General features: G+C 39.0%; 1 long non-coding RNA gene across 1 annotated transcript in view; it reads left to right on the top strand.

Annotated features, from left to right (window-relative positions):
- The first annotated feature begins 307 nt into the window (after nt 1–307).
- Nucleotides 308–19,442, top strand: part of LOC122800841 — a 199,779-nt gene continuing 180,644 nt past the window's right edge. The window contains exon 1 of the long non-coding RNA XR_006364649.1: nt 308–558. This is a non-coding gene — a long non-coding RNA (uncharacterized LOC122800841). The remainder of the gene's footprint in view (nt 559–19,442) is intronic.

The following is a 19,442-nucleotide window of genomic DNA, read 5'->3' as shown; positions in this document are numbered from 1 at the left end:
GCAGCCCAGCACTGACGCAACTTCTCTTGGCTCTGTAGACTCCGTATCCCTTCCTATCCTCTCATTGCTGTTCTAAATATCTGCAATTACCCACTTTGGTGAGCAGGTGGCAGCATCCATCCATTAACTAACTTCTACTTCAATCTTTATGCTTAGAACTTTTTTAATTCAATCTTCAGCTGCCTATTTTACCTCTTCCACCTTGTGAATTCTATGTTTTCATTCCACCCTTAGACTCAGTGCCCTGCCCCTATCCCCTGTGGCTACTTACCTTGAGTTTCCACTCCTACCCTCACTGATTGTTTTTCGTAGCCCAAGTCTTCAGTCTTTACTCTTCCTTCTTGGCTCTTTTCTGCTCACACCTGAGTGTACCTCTCCCCTCCCCCCACTCAACTTTCTCCCCTCAGTCTCCCTTGCCTTGTCCCTCCTCCCTTCTTCATGTTCTCTTCCCGATCCTGAAACTATACATTGATGCCAGTAGAGCAGGCGCTATTTTTAAATCATCCTCTGGCCCCTTCCAGTCCAGGTCGTGCTATCAGTTGCTGGCTCCATTCGTGGGTGAGTGTTTTCTGACTGTATGAAGTTATTGAAAAGTGTTTATGTCCTACTATTGTTTGCTGCTCAGCTGCAGCTTTGAAGTGCTACTGTATACATTGTCTGCTTGTTGGGTGTTCTTAACTCAGCCCTGAAAATATCCCATCAGCAGTTTCGATGAGTGTTCCAAAGATCAGCCTGATTTTAATCTCTGTATTTAGAATACTGTATTCAGTTATTTTAAAGTGTTTGGCCCCAAATATGTATGCCACTTAGCTACAGCTTTGAAGAACTGCTGCATACATTGACTGCTTGTCAGGCGTTCTTTACTCAGCCCTGAACCATATCCCTTCAGCAATTCTCTGAGGGTTCCCAGGATCAGCCGGCATAATATCATATCAGCAGCCTTCCTGCAGTTCCCCTGCCTGCCACATACCAAGTCCTGCAGGCCCTCCTGGATTGTATGCAAAACCGATCTATCAGAGCGTTCTCAGGCTGTGTATGCACTTCTAGCCCACATAGAGGCCAACTTTTATTTTCAGTAACAGCTTTTCCTTTCAGAATGTTCACAGGCTCGTTACTTTAGTAAAAAGAAAAACAAAACAATAGTGGCTAATTTACTGCTTTGCTGTATCTCCAGAGATACCTTGTTACCAAAGGCTGACTGTTCTATCCATAAACGTATATTGAAGTCTCTCTACTGTAAGTCCATATACTGGTATACAATATTCCTCTATATACTGTTACTGGACTTCAAGTTTCTTTCTTTAATTATTGTGCCACACTGCCACCTCACTTGGAGCTTCGCAACTGCTTTCTGCATGAAACGCTTAACTGGAAATGCTGAACCAGTGTTTTTGCGACTAAACTTACCAGTTTTAGATAAGTTCAAGCCTTGAAGCAGCTATTGTACTTGTTCTGCTAAATCCGAAGTGTTTCACTGATAGAAAAGGTTGTCTGCCCATTTTAATGTGTGCACTGAACCCATTCAGCTACAATTAAATAGACTAGTTTAAGGTCCTATACTTTATACTGTGATTGGACATTTTTTTAAATTGTTACCTCATACTCCTGCCTCATTTAAAGTGTCACAACTGCTCTGCTCTTGAAACGCATGACCCGCTTAGATATGAATTAACGTGCCTCACTAATTTGAACTGTTTCATGCTGTGGTATGTCTATGCTTAAACTTAGAGTGCTACATTTATTAAGTGAGAGGATAGGATTTAACGAGCAGTTTGGATGTTCTATTTATGACTGTTTCTGAATGACTGTATTTATTTTAACTGTAACTGCTTCCTCATGCAGAGTTACATTCTTAACTGTTGATTAACCTGCACACTTTAATGTACATGTTTTATTGAAGTATGTAAGCTGCCCTATTCTGTATTTAAATGGAGTAATTTGGCATATGTGTATTACTCAGTACTGCTTCGTTTTTGTTCAATGCAATACACTGTCTATAGTCCAAGTTTAAAGTGCTGCTGTACTGAGGTTCCTTCTGTTCCTAATTAATTTAATGTAATTATCCCTGTCCCCCTAGTCTTCCCATACTCAAATACTTCCTACAAGCACACACCCTCACTACATACCACCCCTAGGCTACCCCCTTGCTGCATAAACTATACTACCCCATTGTAGTCCTCTCCCTCTTAATGGCTGTCTCTCTGTCTTCCTAATACTAATAATACCTTTTGTTCCTTACAGCTCACGAATAATACGTTCAAACTACCCCAGGCATCTTACTTCGTGCTACATAGTACCCTGGCTTCCCTACCTGTAAGAACTATCTCAGGGATTGTGCGGTGCATTTAGAAACTGCCCTGCCTTCACACAAGAACCAAAATATCAAACAAGTGTATGTACCATACTGCATAGCCATTTTGTGCCACTGGTTGATGTTTTTGACCCAGTGTGTGCTAAGCCAGCAACCCACCACTGACCCAACGTCTCTTGGCTCTGTAGACTCCATCCTTTCCTATCCTCCCAGTGCTGCTCTAAATATCTGCAATTACCCACTTTGGTCTGCAGGTGGCAGCATCCATCCATTAACTAACTTCTACTTCAATCTTTACGCTTAGACCTTTTTTAATTCAATCTTCAGCTGCCTATTTTACCTCTTCCACCTTGTGAATTCTATGTTTTCATTCCACCCTTAGACTCAGTGCCCTGCCCCTATCTCCTGTGGCTACGTACCATGAGTTTCTACTCCTACCCTCACTGATTGTTTTTCATAGCCCAAGTCTTCAGTCTTCACTCTTCCTTCTTGGCTCATCCTGCTCCGTTCACCCTATGGGCTCACTTCGTTCCCCTACCCTGCCCCCAAATTCCACCTGCCCCCAGGCCTTCTACATTTATACCACATTAGCCACACCCATTCCACCTCATCCATTTAACTTTAATCTTTCACCACTCCCTACTCCTCAACTCCACCCCTACCACCTCATAACATCTAGCCTAACCCTTTCACATCTGTACCACACTCCATTCATATTAATCACTCATACCAACTCAAACCCTAAACTACAACTATGCTTATAAGATCATCCTCACTTGTAACCCATCTACTACTACTACTACTACTAAGTTTAACCCTTTTTACCTACCTCACCAAACCCCTTAACACTACTAACTCCCCCACTTTCACACAACCAGTTCAATCCCCAAACAACACCCACATTCTTCTACCTTCATAAGCCCTCATCTATACTTCTGTAACCTCTCCCTACGAACTCTTTCCCACCTACAAGTTTACTACTCTAACCCTAACTAGCACTATTTATGCAAAATATACAACCCTGAAACTATATACAAAATATTCCAATCATCTGTATTTCCATATTCACCAACTTATCACCACCCTTCTCTCCAGTGATATACATCCCAGCCCTGGTCCCTCTCCCACCCTTTACACCCCTTCATCTGTAAAAAACTTCTCCTTCTCAGCATTAAATGCTCAAAGTATATGTAATAAAATCCCTAACCTTCATGCCTGGCTTCTCCATAACCATAAAGAAATACTGTCAATCTACGAAACTTGGCTGAAACCCTCCATAAAAGATTCTGAAATAATTCCCCCAACTACAACATCCTCAAGAAAGACAGAACCCACAAAAAAGGGAGGCAGAGTTGCTCTACTCTATTTCTCTTCCCTTTCAGTTACTTCATGTTCTAAGCCCATGCTCCAATTTGCCAACGCCAAATTGCTTCTAGCCCTACTCCACTTAAACAAGCATAAATCCATATGCTTGTCCTCCCTCTACATCCCTCCTGGTGACAATACACCTATTCTCGAAGATATACTCTCTTGGCTCTCCACCAACATAACAAATGAGCCTTTTATCCTAGGCAACATTAATATTAACTGGTCCTCCGTTCAATGCCCAACAAATCCCCTAAATATAAACCTTTACAACTTCCATCAGCTCATCAACTCCATAACCAGGCCAACAAAGGACTACTCCTCTGGAAGCACCCTTGACTGGATTCTGGTATCACACCCACACCTTATCTCCAGTAGTGGTACCCTTCCTGACACCTTCAGTGACCACTTTTCCACTTTCATTCACCGTCAGTCTCCCTCACTACAACTGCCACATACCACCATCTCTATGTGCTCCTTAAAAAACTTCAACCCCAACACCTTCTCTGACTTACTGAAACAAATCAGCTGGAGTCCTCTAAATACTCTACCCTAGATGAAGCTGTCACTTATTTTAATACAACATTTCTAAAGCTATTAGATACCTCTGCTCCACCTGAGAACTAAAATAATTAAGAGCAAAACCAACCCCTGGCTAACCAAAGATACCTTAGCTGTCACGCACCTCTGTGATAAAGCCTTGAAGCACCATTATAAAAAAAACCCCAGCCACCCTAAATGAATACAAACTACTCCGTAACAGAGTCAAAAAGCTCATCACTTCCATCCACAAATCCTACTATACCACTCTCCAAAATAATCACAAGACTAACCCAATAAAATTCTGAGATAGTATCTCCACCCTCTTCAACCCTGGCAGGAAGGAAAATCCATGCCCTGATCATAACACTTCAGATACCAACCTGGCCTCCCAATTTAACAACTTTTTCATCAACTCCATAACCAAATTAACATCATCCTTCACAAATAACTCCACACACCCAGCTACAATTTCCACTACCCCCCCTCCTCAGGTACTTCCACCTCCAACCTTCCTCTCTTCTCTCTCAAACCCATCCCTGTATCAACTATAAAAACACTCCTTCTAAAATTAAAACAATGCTCTAATGCCCCTGATAACATCCCTTCCTTCTTCCTAAAGACAGCTGCTGAAGCCATTGCCTTCCCCATCTGTATTCTTATAAACTGATCAATTCAAGAAGGCTATGTATCCCAAATTTGGAAAAAGGCCTACATTATTCCCCTCCACAAAGGTGGAAACAATAATAACATCTCCAATTTTAGACCTATTGCCAACTTATCTCCCATCTCTAAACTTCTTGAAAAATGAATCCACATACAATTCTTACCCTACCTCATCGACAATCTCCTACTAACCCCCACACAACATGGATTTAGAACTGGTCACAGCACTACTACTGCACTTCTCTCCTTCCTCAAAACTGTGAATAAAGCCAGTGACTCCAGCTGTATTGTTTCCACCCTCCTCCTGGACATTTCTAAGGCCTTCAATACCATCTCCCACCCCCTCCTTCTAACCAAACTCTCTAATCTAAACCTACCACCCTCTTCTATCAACTGGTTTACCAGTTACCTTTCCAACAGGCAACAAGCTGTCAAATGGAAGAAATCCACTTTCCTATTTCTCAACACTGCCTCTGGTGTACCCCATGGTTCTATATTAGATCCCTTACTGTTCAACATTTTCATTAATGACTTCCATCACACTATCCCTAATGCTAAAATCATCCGATATGCAGTTGATTCAACAATTATCTGTGCTGCTAACTCCTTTCCCACCCTCATGAAACTAACCCAAGATACCTTCTCAACCACTGAACAATGGATGCTTGATAACCATCTGGCACTCAATGCATCAAAAACCAAACTCATGATATTCACCCCGTCCAAAAGCAAAACTATCAACACAAATTCATTCTCCATAACTAGTCACAATAACACTTCCCTTGAAATTGTTTCCAGCGCTAAACTGTTAGGAGTTTTCATTGATAATCAGCTTAAATTTGATACCCATATGCAAACAAACATTAAAAAAACACACCAAAAACTTGGTATGTTCTATCGCCATATTCGCTTCCGCACCCCTTCCACTAGATTCCTCCTCTCTACCACATATCTCATCCCTTCTCTCCTTTATGGTGCCCCACTCCTAACCAATCTTCAATCCTCTATTAAAACAAAACTCTCCTCCTGCTATAACAAAATCGCCAAATTCACCACTGTGCACAGATCCTCCTCCCATCACTGTACTGCCCTCCACAAACTAAATTGGCTAGAGCTTCCCAACTACCTTATCTACACTCAGCTAACTCATGCTCATAAGCTCATTTTCAAGCCCTCCCTCTGCCCTTTCCTTGCCTCAACCTTCACTATACACCTACCTAGCAGACCCCTAAGGACCAATACTAAGAACCTGATTGAACTCCACAAACCTGCCCATCCAGCAAGCAAACTCTTGCTCTCTTTATCCCTAGCCTGTCTCTGGAACTCCCTTCCACCTCATATTCGCAGCATCTGCAGCCTCCCTACCTTTAAAACTCTCCTCCACTCACACTTAACATCTCTCTGGGGATGCTCATGTTCCCGTCCTGCATAGCATCCCCAGCTACTACCTTACCCCCTTAGCCTACAATCACATCTCCTCTATGAGAACAAACATATTGTAAATAACTTCTTACGTTTAATTCATTTGTACATAGCTACTCACTATTGTCTTTGACTTAACATCTATTTTAGCAAGTATAGAGACTAAAAATTGTAAACCCATATGAATTGTTATATATTGTTCTGCTTTTACTTCTAATTGCATTAATATTTACTTTGGCTCATATGTATTCTTCTTGTACTTTAACAAACTGTTTTTTATATATATATATATATATATATATATATATATATATATATATATATATATATATATATATATATATATATATATATATATATATATATATAGTATCTATGGAGCTTTTCTCCCCAGGTCTCCATTGAAAATGGGCTCATTCGGCCCAATGGACCATCTTGGCAAACAAACGTCAAATAAATAAATAAATACATAAATATGTATTCACAAAAAATATACACATAAATAAATGAATACATATATACTATGCCATAAAAATCATGATCACACTCCAGGTCATATGACTGTAATAAAACATTTATAACTTATTTTTAAAAGTATTAAGTATTAATGTTCCTACACCTGTTCCTACAATCTCAATTCCAAATCATACACACCATCCTATATAAGCCTGATTTTTGCCCAAGTCTATCTTCTCTCATCTCTCACTACTCCCCTACCAAACTTTTCTGCAGCTCAACCCAAGACCTTCTAAAAATCCATAAATCCAGCACAGGGTGCAACTTATATAGCTACTATCCCTCTATTGCATGGAACAAACTCCCACTAGAAATAAGGTCCCTGACTCACCCCAAACAATTAAAGCTAGCAACCAAAGACCACTCTATAAAAAGACTGATCCTGCCATTGTACTCACACTCCCTGATTATTACCTACCTTTTATAGTACAGTCAAACTAACTTACTAAAACTTACCATTAATTACTTCATCCTATGCTTCCTATGCAACCTCCAAAGCTTCATCTATACTCTGTTCCCTGAAATTCTTATGTAACCTTTTACGTTTCTGCTACTCTGCATACAAAACCTTATATTTGCTCAACTCTCTTTTTAAACCAAAACATACAACTTATTCTACTTTTTTAACATTCTCCTTTTTGTTTATAGTGCTGTTTTATCTGTCAACAATATACATGTATGTAACTTAAGTATTTTAACTACCAAAAATTTATATTGCTATTTTTCTTGAAATGTATCTGTATTGCTATTTTTATTGCATCGTATATCTTTGGAGCTTTTCTCCCCAGGCCTCCACTGAAAAAGGGCAATAGCTCGGCCAGACACTCCCAGTCAAGAAATGTAAAATAAATAAATAAAATGAATAATTTTCTAATGATCAACTGCCAAGATTAGCTGTCATCTAAGATCTTTTATTTCAAAATTTGGCTAAGTTCTAGCCTCTCAAGTCACCATCCAGCTCATCCCTGTAAACATGAACCTCTTACAAGCATTGCACACTTTACTATGCTTACTTAGTGAATTAGTGTTGTATCCCTTTTTAATGGCATAGGTATTTTCCTGTAATTTGTTGTGAGAGCCTCTATATAGTTTTACCAACAAAAGAGTTCTTAAACAAAATATATCTAGCAATATAAATGTATGACACCTGACAGGGGCCTTGATTCCTTAGCTTCTTTGCAAATGGAAGAGGTCAGTAACTGGTCCAGAGTCTAAAAATCTACCATTGGTATTCAGTAAACTCTGTTTAGGCTTTGCATAAAGCCTACAAAGATTTTATGTGTTTGTGTACTGAGCAGCAACACTAGTTACATAGTCATGCCGTGCACCATGTTTAAACATGAACAAACATAGTTTCATGGCTGGCAACAGTGTCACTGGACAGGAAACCATGTAAAACAACACAGATAGTGAACATGTTTACTATAGAGCAAAATGGGTCAGCAGGATTGCATGGAATGCCACAATGATTACCAGGGCTTAACATATAGTAATGTATATGGTCCAAACACATTAGAGGACAGTGTATAAAATGCAGAATATTGTGAAATCCCATTCCAGGCATTCTGTACAAAAGTTGTGTAAATGATCTGTAAGGTTACATGTACATCCATGTAAAATAAACAGTTACGGGAAGCATGTGCATTGAATAGGGACACACACATGAACTGTAAGAATGAACACAGAGAAAGAGAACAGGTGGAGCATCCTAATGTATAGCAGATGAGCGCATATCAGTGGAAGACAGTTGTAGCAGAAACACTAATCACAAATCAATATGGTACAGCATGGACTGTGCAATGACAATGTGCATTATGTGACTGTCACACAAGGTGACATACAATGGAATTATGTCTTTGTGAGATAAACATCCTTACATGCACAATGCAGGAGACATCTATCAGGGATGTTATATACAGTCAGGTAGGGTGCATATTGTGAAGCTGTACAAACTGATTTGACTGAATATGAATGTAATCTCAACAGAGGTCCCCAACAAGTGGGATACTGTTACAGGCTCATGGACAGCAGTAATAGAAGCATGCACAATCATGAACAATATCAGAATAATACCACCAGTAATCCCATGAATCTGAATAATCATAGGTGGTTCTGCACAAACACACCTGTACAACTATTATGAAATGTCAGCAATCTATGAGGGTAATCAAGCACACCACCCTGACATTGTAACATCTGCTGGAGGTGTTAGGAGAGACACTGCTATACCTGTACATGCATACATACATACATACATACATACATACATACCAATGTTTCAAGCACAAGCATTAAAGCCCTTCTAGCTTGCCAATATACCAAAACACTTGTTCCCATAATAAATGTCCAGGCTGTTCTTAAACTAGTACTTGCTTTAATGTAATTTGGTAGTCTGTTCCAAGCATCAGCTACTCTGTCAGAGAACCAATTAGTACACTTCTCATTCCTATAAAATCTTCTACATAGGATATCTGATGATTCTCTAGTACTTTTTGATAACCCCAAACATTCCCAGAGGTAGTTGTCCCTAAATACCCCATATACCTGAATAAGATCTCCTCTTAAATATCTGTAAGAGACACTGTACAAGTTCAGATATTTTAGTCTTTCATAATAACTTAGATTTTCACATCCATGGATGCCCTTAGTATATTTCCGCTGTACTCTTTCCAGTTTATGCATGCTTGTTTTCCTATAGGGTTTCCAGATTGCTATTCCATACTCAAGTTTGGGTCTAATGTAACTAACAAACAATTACTTCATTATGTTTGATTTCCTAGACTTTATAAATCTTTTTATACAACCTATAGTTCTTTAACTATCATTAGCCAATTGGCTGATATGATTAGAAAAACTCATAGCCGAATCTACCCATATACCCAGGTCCTTAAATGAGTCTACAATTTCAATCACTGTGTGCTATATTAAATATTCACCTTTCAGTTTATGTCTCCCAAATCTCATATGCTTAGTTTTTGATGTATTTATCAACATGTTATTCTCCTGTGCCCAAATGGTCAAGTTAGTCAAATTATTTTGCAAACATGCCTTATCTGTCACACTTGTAATCAGTTTACCCAATTTCAGGTTGTCAGCATATAGACTGTAGAACACCTCAGAAGAAAAAGTAAGGTCTGAAAGATACAATCTAAACAAGTAAGGGCCTAGTACTGAGCCCTGTGGGACAACTTGACTGTAACCAAGGATTTCACCTGTCCAGTTGGTGTGTGATACTTACCATGTCCTATTTGTAAGCCATGCAGCTATCCATCTTATCAATAGTACATCAATACCTAGTTATACTAATTTATTGATCAGTGTTTTGTGTATGACCCTTTCAAATGCTGAAGTTAAATCTATATAAATCACATCACAGCACAATTTTCATTCATAGCTGTTATTATATTGCTATAGAACATCATGTTACAGGTGGTAACAGATCTATTTTCAACATATGCATGCTGATATATGGTTTCAAGTCCCAACCTATCCAATTCTGACAATAACTTATCCAGTGTTACCTTCTCCATTATTTTTCCACAACATGAAAGTAGACATAAGGGTCTATATGATTCTGGGTTTGTCCTATTCCCCTTTCCCTTAAAGACAGGTTTAATAAGTGCATGTCTCCAATCTTGAGGAATCTCCCCATATTTACATGACCTAGTGAATAATAGATGTAATGGCAGTGTAAGTTCTTGCTTAAGTGTTTTCAGGTCATTGTTACTTATTCCGTCTCCTCCCAGCAATTTGTTTGGATCCAATTTGCACAGTTCTTTTTCAATATAATCTAATTTGATTCCAGTATCTGGGGTAACTGGATGTCATTAGGACAACTTACCACCCCTTTTGTGGAGTCAAACTGTTTTGCATAAGATTTTGTAAATATATATATAATCTGGTGTGTCTGAAAATAAATTTTAGAATCTGCACACAGTTTATCATTTTGTGTATCTTTACTCCTTACACATCTTATGTATCTATAAAAAGGTTTCCTATTATGCTCAATATCTTTACAAACATTTTCTTCAAATTTTTCTTGATCTTGTCTAACACTATGCTTAATCTGTTTGTCCAGATCATTTATTTCAGTTTTCAGAGTTGTAGTTCGACCTCTCTTCCATTTCTTATATTTTTTTGTCTCTCACCTTAGTCAGGTATCTTATTCTTATGGAAATATACCCCCCTGATGTTGCATGCCTAGATCCTGATGTTAAACATTTTTTTTTACTTTTTGCACTTAAACAATTTCTCTTTCAAAACTTTTCACATTCCATCTGCAGTTTTTCCACTGAACACCTCACTCCATTTAGTTTCATATAGTAACTGTTTTGCTTTCCTATAATCTGCAATTAACCTTCTGTGCATTGGCTTAGATTTCAGTTTGGCAGAATTATCTAGCAACAAATTAACCTTTATGACTCCATGATCACTGCACATCAATGGTGGTAAAACTTGACTTGAAGTTACAGTGATTTCTTTGGGAACACAAACAATATCTAGTATATTCTGTTCCCTGGTAGTTTTATTTTACAATCTGAAGCATTTGTTGTTCCTGAATATACTCTGTGAATAATTTCTTTACTAACGTTGTTGAATAAGTATTATTCCAGTCTGTTTCTGGTAAATTTATGTCCCCGGCTAATATTATTCTTCCCTCCTGTGTTTCATGTAAGAAATGTATGAATTCCTCTAGGTCATCTGCACTTGACTTTGGTGGTCTGTGCACTCCAATTATTGTTATATGTTCCAGGGTTGTCTTTATTGTCACAGTTACACAGTCTATAGTATTGGTGTTATCACTGTAGATATAATAATCACAAGTTTCATAGCTATCTTTAATTCCTATCATAACACCTCCATCTGATTTTTTGTTAGAATGTCTGCTACAGTAAAAACATTTATACCCTGACAGAACTGGTTTTCAGTCATTGTTCTTTAACCATGTTTCACAAACTATATCAACATCAATCTTGTGGGAATGTAACAAATTTTCTAATAAAAAAAAAAACATTATTATTAATGCTCCTAGCATTAACAATCACCAGATATGCATCAGCTGTTGCTATCTGTGAACTGTCACATTTTTGACCTGGCAAAAATCCTGGCTAGTGTTTGTCAAATATTGCAAAATATCTGCTGCAAAAATTGTCTTCCCTGATCTAGGCAAATGCACACCATCCTATCTGAACACGTGTGCCCAAAAGAAGGCTTGGATGCGCTACACATTTCCATTTTTTAAAACAGGACATTTTTTTCCATGTAGGTGTTTATCCAAAAACTCTTTTCATTCACAGTGACCTGACTATCCTTTCTGTAGGTGATTTGTGAAAAATATGTCCCAACACCAGTACAAGTTATACTATCTAGGAGGCTGTCAGTTCCCGAATAACAGTCAGAGAATCTTTGTTGGTGTATGTGACATTATGATCAATACACGTTAGTTGACTGGTGTGCATGGCATATATATATATATATATATATATATATATATATATATATATATATATATATATATATATATATATATATATTTGCCACATTCCACACCATCATGAATGTAACTCATGTCATCAGTGTGGTCAAACAGCTATGTATGTACTGTGTGCATCACCAGAACAGGTATCACACATGTATCTGGTATAACATTTTAATGGGGTAGTTCAGCACCATCAGACAGTAATGTTTATGCAACAAAAAGAATAGCTAGGTATGGCCAATAAGATGTGTGAGAGCTCACTGTGGCAAAGGTGGTACACTTCAGTTAACATCACTGGAAGATGTGTAGGATGATACATGAAGAAGGATGCACTGTACTCAGTTATTGGTGTGATCAAGACTATATATTATGGCCTTTGACGTGGATGTCCTTGACATACTCAGTAGTTGTTACATACAAGGGAGTAGTCAGCATTGTGGCCACATGCTGGCGGATAGTCTGTATACCATCTACAAAGGACACAGGTCACATACTACTTGGTCTGCTTATAGGATGTGATGTCTACATTATCCTTGGTTTATGCATTTGTTTTCATGATGTAACAACCCCCCCATGTTTTTGTTTCATCTCATGTGTTGACATGGCTGTGGCAGCAATCTTTGGTTTGTGTTGATACTATCTGTTTTATAGTTGTATCGCAGTTGAAGTCATTGATTGCCCACAAGCTGTATTCCTTGAGACAGCTATTTGGACAAAGGATGTGTATGTCATTCTTAATGTTTGTGACTTAAATAATGGACAGGAAAGGGCATAGCAGACAGCTCTGATGTACAGACCTGATTACTGGACCTGAGATAGAGGTCATTTTACACATTTCACTATATTTAGATGCCACACACGTGATCCTCTGGTCTATCCGCTTGGTGATATAGGTGTGTATGGCCCCATCTGATAGTGTTTATTTATTTTATTTTACATTTGTGGAACGGGACAGTCTGACTGGATACATGCCCGTTTTCAGTGGATGCCCGGGCAGGAAAGCTCCAATGTAGAACACAGAGTAAAAATCACAAAAGTTTACATGCTCCGGTTGAGCAAGCAGGTAATATAATCACACATTTTTAAAACAGTGTTGACAAATTGACTAGGCAGTGTAAACATGATTACAGACTATAGAGGAGGATCTAGTCAGGTTTTGAACAAGGGCATAGCCAGTGAGTTTTAAAGTATAGCTTGAGGCTTTTTCTGAAATGAGTAGGAAAGGGTTCAAGATTAAGATCAGCAGGAAGAGAGTTCCAAGTTTTGCCAACAGAGTTAGCAAACAGAAAGTCCCCAGCAGAGTTGTTAATTTTGGAAGTTTAACCGGTAGTTTATTAGAAGAGCAATGTGACCTCAGGTTGTTATAAGGGTTGGTGATATTTTTAAGTACAGGCGTATTATCAGGGTGGTTGAGAACTTTATGGGCAGTTATAAGCTGGTTGTAATGAATTAGGCTAGGCCATTCTAGCCAGCCCAGAAGATTTAGGTTGTGATAGTGGTGGGTCCTATAGGCCGTGCATATTGCAAATCTAGCAATGTGGTTATAACAGCTGGAGAGTTTGCTAAGAGCAGATTTGTTCAAATTAGTGAGTAGAGGGGAGGCATAGAGAAGAGTGGAGAGTATATGGGAACAAGCAATAGCAGTCTTAGCAAATGGAGTAAGGAAAAGTTTGATCTTATACAGGGAGCCAAGTTTTTATTAATGGTTTTGATAGTTTGATTGATATGGATATCGAATTTGAGGGTGTTGTCTATTGTGACACCTAAGAGTTTGATTTGCACATCTGGGGAGATAATGTTACCCTTATTAGATTTTATGGTAAAGAGTAGTGAGGAAGACTTAAACGTAGGGAAGAAAAGAAGCAACTTTGTTTTGTTAGGGTTTAATATAAGGCTGATGGTTAGAGAGCCAGTTTTCAATTATATTGAAAGTATTCTTGGTTAATGTCATTAGATCTGTCAGGGAGGTAGCTGAACAGGTCTATATTGAATCAGTGAATGCTTAAAAAAGCGAATGCTGATTCATCGACCCTAGTTAACTGAAAGCTGACGATCCCGAACACTTGTTACAGCAATTTTTTTTCCCTGGGAAAAAAATCACTGTTCCACAAAAAAAAAAAAAAACTTAAAACAGTATTTAATGTGGGGGGCTTTGCCCCCATGCCCCCACACCCCCCCTACTTAAATATATCAACTTTGTCATTATACCACAGTGGAGGAAATGGCAAACTCCCGAAACCGGCCCAGCAATTTTTTTTCCCTGGGAAAAAAAATCGCTGTTCCGGGTGTTCGGGATTGTCAGCTTTTGCTCAATTAGGGTTGATAAATCAGCATTTGCTTTTTTAAGCATTTGTTGATTCAATATAGACCAGGCTGAACAAATCAAGGAGGAGTCATTTGCATATTGGATACAGGTAGCATTTGGGATGACAGTGGGAAGGTCATTAATAAAGAGAGAGAAAAGAAGGGGTCCTAGTATGGAGCCCTGGGGGACACCTAGGGTGATGGGTAGATGGGTTGATAGTTTGTCTTGCCATAGGAAGTCTTGTTGTCTACCACACAGGTAAGATTAAAACCATTGAAGTGCATGTCTGTTTAGTGAGAATGCCTTAAGGGTGTGCATGAGTATTTAGTGGTTGACCATATTGAAGGCCTTGGAGAGATCTAAAAAGAGGGTTGAGGAAAGCTTGCTATCATTTTGGTTATGGTTTATGGTGTTAGAGAAGGATAGCAGGGCTGAGGTGGTACTGTGGTGTGGTTTAAAACCATGCTGAGAGTGAGCCAACAGCTTATTCTGGGCAAGATAATGCATAAGTTGTTTATGGATACACTTACTCCATAATTTTAGCCAATGGTGACAGAATAACTATGGGTCTAAAGTTAGTTCAAAGGAGCTGCCTCCTTTATGGAGTGGTATTACATGAGATATTTTCCAAGTGGAGAGGATGGTGGCTTCAGATATGGTTTTGTTGATTATGATGGAGATGGGGTATGCTATGGTGTCTTCTCCTTTTTGCTATCATAAAGAATCAGTATTAGGCTGATTGAACATTTCACTGTGGATTTGTGTCAAATGCCTTGGCTTGGTCACATTCCATAGGATGATAGTGTTGTCATCATGCATGCCCTTGATGACCTCTTTGAGGACATCTAGCAGATGTAACAGACATGATGAAGCAGTAACATCTCATTCAGGTCTATTGCACACAGCTGGTTTATTACTAGTATCCATTTAGAAAAGGCCTTTGATGACATGTTGATGTACCTCACAGATGAGGGCAGTCAGGATGTGTCTATACATGCCTGCATCAGGTGATGTTTCCCCCAACTCAGATGAATGCATGTTGATATACACCCTTTTGCAGGAATATAGTCAGTGTGGAGGATGTGTTGAAGTATGTATTCAACCATGTCAGGAAGGTGTATGTGCTGAGTCATGCTATAGGTGATCTGTGATGTTATCACAGCACACTGATTCTGTATGAGGCTTCGATCAAAGTAAGACAGTGCATACTGCATATCTAGATCTGGCTTTAGGTGTTGTCATAATCCCCCACTTAGGTACCATTCAGAAACTCTCCCAGATGGGGATTAACTCTTATCTCACTCAAGCATTACATAGCTCATTAAAGTCCTGCTACCTTTTAGGCCTCATTCCTCCCTTGTATGTATTGTTCCCACAATTCCTATTTTTTCCTATGTAGTTTGCTCCTACCCTTTTTTAAAGATCTCAGTTCCAGTTGTTTTATTTCAGTTACTATATTCACTATTTCCAGTATAGTTAGTTTAGATTCTGATTTCCATTTTCTAGTAATTGCTTTTTTGGCACCCACCATTAGGATACATAGCAAGGCCTTACCATGTCTAAACAATTCTGATTCTGTATCATAGCTCAGACAAATCATCAGATCAATCTGCGTACCCAGCATTCTGACAGTGCATTCCACAGGGAGTCCATAAAGTCCAGCAACTCACCATGCTCTCAGAAAATATGTTCTCAATTACCTCTTTCTTCCCCTTCACACCTCCAACATTTACTGTCTATCTGAGGAAAACCTTTCTGGAGTCTACTTGGGATATAAAAATATCTATGTAAATGTTTCCAGACAAAAATCCTAAATCTTTCAGATTTTGTTCCATATTTGGGAGACATGCATATATCCTCCCATTGTTTCTTGGTGAATTACTTATCCAGTCTCTCTTCCCAATCCTTTCTAACCTCCTTTGATTGATTCTTATAGTTATAGTGCAATATTTCATATGTTCTACTAATTATTTATTTTTTAATTTTGTTCTAGATTCTATTAAAAACTCTACCAGTGCTAGTCTTTAATTTAGGATCCCCCTATTTCTTTCCCTTTGCCTATACTCTGATATCAATCACTGATAGGGAATGCAGTATCTAACCTGCAGTCCAAATAAAGTCTTGGCATGTTCCAATTCTATCATCTTTCCCTCTCTAGTTATTTGCTCCCAATCCTTTGGTTTCTTTTCCAGTTTACACCAATAAATTTCGGCCCCCTCGTGCCTATTGTCTATATCCCTAGCTGCAGTCATCTCTATTGACAGAATCTCCTTTCTCCATTCTCTTGTTGGTTTAGTTCTTAGAATACTATCTGCTACTTTATGGATATAATATTCTTCATGATTGTTGTTGTTCTCCTTAAAGGCCTGCATCACAATCCCAGTCTCTCCTTGTATTTTGAGCTTCTTCGTGTTTCATCATCATGTCTTTCCACTTTGAATTATAGTTTTTTGCTTGTGCTGAGAAAGATTGGGTAGATTATAAGTGATGTACAATATTTGCAACTGGGACTGTGTCAATATGGTTTGTGATGTAAAATGCTTACAACTAGGATTGTTTTGTTGTGGTTTGTTTTCATTTATATAAATGTATGATTGCCTTTGTAGTAAGTGACGGTTTAATGAATATGTTTCTTGTTTAAAAAAAAGGCAAGGATTGAGTAATTTATGTAATATTGCATAGGTTAAATTATATATAGTAATATATGTGAAATATAATGGGCAGGATTCACGAAGCCTCTATGTAAGTTAAACGGTGTGACGTCAGCATGTCATGCATATGCATGAGTCATGCTGAATCACACCTAAGGCTTACACGGTCCGTGGAAGAAGTAGGGGGGCGTGTCTGTAGGCTGAGCCCTGCAAACGGACACGCCCCCAGAAGAGTAAAAGTCCCGAAAGTAAACCCCCACGACAGAGCCTGTGTAAATGTGAATAAACACAACACAACACATGCCCCCACAGACTATGAACATAAAATATATAAATGAACATGTTATATATTTTTTTTTAATTGTAAAGATGTTTGCCCGTGAGTGCGCTCGTTTGCGCAGGCATGCCCGTAGCTTAGCCACAGTTTGCAGTCAGTGGAAAAGCATATAAGAACTACATATGCAAAGTAAGCCAAGGAGCAATAGCGTAGGGGTAGAGACATCGGCTGAAGAACAGGCAGTCATGGTTCAAGCCCCCCCAACATCAATTTTTATTTCTAGTGAAATAAGCATGAAACAAGTCCCTGACATATATGTACATATAAAATTATATTTTATGTAAAATGTAATGAAATGGGCCATTTATTTTGAAGAAATGTAAGATAACAAAATAATAAAAAATGCCAGATGTGCCTATAGCTGAGCTACAGTTTAACAAGTTGAGCGCATCTGCCCGTAGGTGAGCAGTGGTTTAACAGGTGTAAAATGAGTGCCCGTAGGTGAGCAGTGGTTTAACATGCTGAAACTGTGTGCCCCTAGCTGAGCTGAGCGTAATAGGCGTGCTGACAGCCAAATGTCGCGTAAACCTGCGTACCCAGAAGTGAGACTGTTGGAAAGGATTGTAATAACTACAGGTAAAACATGTCAATAAGGCCTAGAATTAAGTACCATCCTGAATTGTAAAAATAAAACAAGTGAGAGAGTGTGAGAAAGAGTTATGAATCAACCAATAAAGTAGTAATAACTCCTGAATAAAGTATACTGCAGTCAGTATAGAATGAAATGAATGTGACAAGCAGAACCAAACTGTAAAATGTGTTGAAAATGTCACTGCAGCTGGAATGTGTATCCCAAAATCTGGATATGTTACTCTCAGTCTGCAATATGCAGATAGTATGGTTGTCTGAAATACCAAACATCCACAGTTGTCTATAGCTATATAAAGCAAATGTAGCAGGATGATGTAGCTGAACAGAGCCAGATATGAATGTGTATGAATAAAAATGAAAATGTATATTGATGTAGCAGTAACATTCCTATCACCAACTTGAAGTAGTTATCACATAGGAAACTGTAGGCAGAACTGTAGTGTGTATATATCTGGAGCTATTAGAAATGTACAGCATATGTATTGGTATTTGAAGTTGTTAATTAAATTTTCTTCACCCTACCCTATAACCACATATAATCCATTCCACGTGAAATTGGTATGTGCAATCACAATTAACAACCCTGGACATTTGTCCTATTGGTTCATACATATTTGCATGTACGTTGATGCATCTGCCCTGTTCATACATCCAAACCTGATGGCCTGTTGCCATCAATCAACCATGCATCTTGTTGGACTGTGTATTGCTGTTCAAAATATGCATGTGTTATGCTTGCTGTTCAATGGTTTGAATATCTGGGTGTTTGGTTAATGGGAATACTAATGCATGCTGTTACAACTAATTGTGAATGGTATTGTACGTTACTAACCCAAACTGTCATGACATAATGCGAAACATAGGACAACAGGGAAGGCGGGTTCCAGCGGACCCACCTCTCCCACCTCATCCGGCGAGTGCACCTGGCAGTAGTGCCCAGTCTGGACCCTCCTCCGGTGGCCCTGTGCCACCTGCGGGTGGAAGCGCTGCAGGGGATGGGGCTCGTCCCCCCTCTGCAAGTGTGGCCGGAGGAGAACAACCACTCACCCTCCGTAGTGTCCAGACTGTGGTGCGTAGGGAGATCCAGGAAGCTGTTCTTGGGCCCCTATGCCAGCTTGAGGCACAGGTGGCACAACTAACGGGCGTGCCTGCTGCCCGGCCTACACAGCCCCCAGCACAGCCCCGTCCTGGGCTATGAAGGCACAGTGGCAACTGCCCATGGGTGGGGATATCAGTTCCACTGTTGCCATCTGTAGGCT

This window comes from Protopterus annectens, chromosome 4.part1, assembly GCF_019279795.1.
Source record: "Protopterus annectens isolate FY-2018-M chromosome 4.part1, PAN1.0, whole genome shotgun sequence".
Lineage (NCBI taxonomy): Eukaryota > Metazoa > Chordata > Ceratodontiformes > Protopteridae > Protopterus > Protopterus annectens.
This window is presented reverse-complemented; position numbering and strand designations above follow the sequence as displayed.